Here is a 3,021-nt window from a genome sequence, read left to right as displayed (position 1 = left end):
TATATTGTCGAATTCATACATGATGCTACTGAAAATTATTATGAGGGGGAATTTATGCTTGTAGGAATTGCAATAATGTCAAGTTTCCTCTCTATGTGTTGAAAGTCTTGAAGTTATGCTTGTTTTACCTTCCTGTGCTAGTTGATTATTGTTCCCATAAGTTGTTTGCTCACAAAATCCCCATGTATAGGAAGTGTGTTAGGCTTAAATGTGTTAGTCATATGCTTCATGATGCTCCCGTTATGTTTCAATTATTATCTTTTATGTGAGCATCATTGTCATCATCATGCCTAGCTAGAAAGGCGTTAAAGAAAAGCGCTTGTTGGGAGACAACCTAATATTTATCCTTACTGTTTTTGTGTGTCCACATGATTATGCTACTGTAGTAATCATGTTTTATAGCTTTTGTTTCAATAAAGTGCCAAGTAAGACCTTTAGGATAGCTTACAGTGATAGTTGTGTTGATCCTGTTGAAAATCAGAAACTTTTGCACCCAGTAAATTAGTTTTGTTAATTCACAGAAACATGCTCTTGATCTGATTCTTTTTGCTCTGGATTGGTACACTAATTGCTTAGGACTTCCTAATTGGTAGGATTTTTGTAGTTCCAGAACTATACGTTTGATACAGATTACTATAGACTGTTCTGTTTTTGACATATTCTGTTTTCTATGTGTTGTTTGCTTATTTTGATGAATCTATGAGTCGTCCAGGTTGGCCCAGGCTAGTTTTGTTCGTCCCAACGCACGAGAAGGCAATGTAAAAAATGAAGAAAAATGTTTCAATTTGGATGGGTCAATAACATAAGTGCAAGGCGGGCCCTATAGCAGGCTCGCGGCCCAAATGAGCGCCTCCCATATTGATCGACAACAGGAAAAATCCCAATTCATTCGCTCCAGCCTCCAGTCTGGTTCGCTCCTAACCTAGCCGCCGATGGATAGACTGACACAGCACTTCCTCGCGCCCTCGTTGGAGGGCGATCGCCGGGCTTCAAGCGAATGGAAGGACAAGAAGATGAAGATCCAACCCTGGGTGTAGCCTGCGTGGGAGGCAGCGGCGGTAGCACGGGCATGGCATCGAGCTTGCGCAAACGGACAGTCGCAGCTTGCAAGAGTAGCATGCGCAACGAGCAGGTACATCACATCCCTGATTATATCTAATTCAACTCTTCAATTTTTGGCCAATAGTTAAACCTGACGGTGTTGTAAAACTGCTTGTTTGTAGGGAATCTATGAGAAAATGAAACCAATTTCTACTTATTTTATAACCCCCCCCCCAATCAATACTGAACTGACTGAGTCTGATGTATCTAATCAAGTTTCCGGTGCAAACATACAAGCTCATGTTGTTCTTGATCCTGAAGTGTCTAATGAACAAACTGCTAATGAAGGATTTGATGCAAACATTTTACATGCTCCTGGTGATGAACATATAGTGTCTAATGAGGGATCTAATGCAAGCATTTTGCAAGCTCATTGAAGGATTTAGTGTCTAATGATGATCTACTATGTTGAGAGAGACAGAGATTTGCAGGCATTGATGACAAGCAAATTATAGTGCATTTTCATAGCTTGAGGAAACGTCGAGGCCATCTACCAGAAAGTCCCCGTATCATGAAAACATAGCATAAATACTTTTCTAATCTGTTGTTTGAAACTATTGGCATACTTGTGCAGGCTAGATATATTGATATGCAGTTTGCACACTGGTTATACGTGCAATTACACTTCGATATTTTCAGCTAGAGAACGAATAATTCAAACAGGTACAGACCATGTTTGTAGTCCTTGTACACCATGTTGCATTTTGTGTTTTTTGGTGCTTGCATCATTTAGTGTTTATAATCTGAACTACTTTGGATCATTAGCTGGTTTTCAAAGTGCATGTAGCTTCACATTTCTCAAGTTATGTTGATTTCCGGAGTGCAAGTGCCTTCATATTTTTTAAGTTAAATGTTCGCCCCTGGTAACTTGAATTCATGGATCAGCCACTGCACACAAATCATACACGAATGCCAGTACGAACTAAATGAAATGCAGGGACTTACGCTAGCTCATTGTACAGGCTCACTGCAGCTCTGCTTGCGCTTGGGATGTTCCATGTACAAGTCCATGTTACCACTTGCTTGGATGTGCAGGCCTTGTGCTCCTTGCATCCCCCTCTGCATTTTTGACACGGCGAATGGTTGATCAAATAAAAGGAATCGACCTTGATGTTGTACCGGAGGACAGATACTTACAAGGTTATACGGGTGTGCATGATGTGTACCAGATCCCGTAGCGCCGTCATGCTTCGCTAAAAAATGGATTTGCTTGTTTCAGATGATATCTCTAGAAGAAATAAGAGTTAAAGTCAGAGTTGCATAGGCGTGTAAGCTAAGAGAGTAGTGAAAGGATATCCAAACATCGTCGGAATAGTGCATAAGGGAGTGATGTGTGGATACCTAGTTCGGGTCGGCGTTTGGGCATGCTCGCCTAGCTAGAGTGCGGGTCACTTCAGAGCCGTTGAGGGTGATGCGCTGGCGTTGGCTAGCTGCGCACGGATGCAGATCTTGAGTGGCAGCGGAGCGCTATGATGCAGTGGATGAGACCGTTGGTGAAGCCCCAACGGCCTCGGGGGGCGGAGGTGCGATGATGTGCTCGGTGAAGTAGCCCCGGTGAGCTGGGAGACGGCGTCGGTGAAGCGCACCTGATGCGGTGGAACATGGTGTCTGCGAGGCACGTCGGTTGCGGCGGCTGACGTTGTTGGTGGACCACCGGTGCGGTGGACGAGGGCGTAGATGAGGTAGCTCCGGTACGGTGGTGAAGCGCGACCGTCGTCTTCGTCATCGTCGTCCGGCACAGAGGTGGGGAACGGTGGGGAAAGAGACGAGACGAGGGGTGATTTGAGGGATGGCGGCGAATTAGGGATTTGAGCAATCTGGGCGTGGAAGGGGACAGTGGAGAAGAGAGATTTTGCAGGGCTGGAATTGGGGCCGCCAGATATTTCAATCCGAAACGTGGAAGCGCGAACTTATATTGTC

This window comes from Triticum dicoccoides, chromosome 2B (genome assembly GCF_002162155.2).
Source record: "Triticum dicoccoides isolate Atlit2015 ecotype Zavitan chromosome 2B, WEW_v2.0, whole genome shotgun sequence".
In the NCBI taxonomy this organism is placed as follows: domain Eukaryota; kingdom Viridiplantae; phylum Streptophyta; class Magnoliopsida; order Poales; family Poaceae; genus Triticum; species Triticum dicoccoides.
This window is presented reverse-complemented; position numbering follows the sequence as displayed.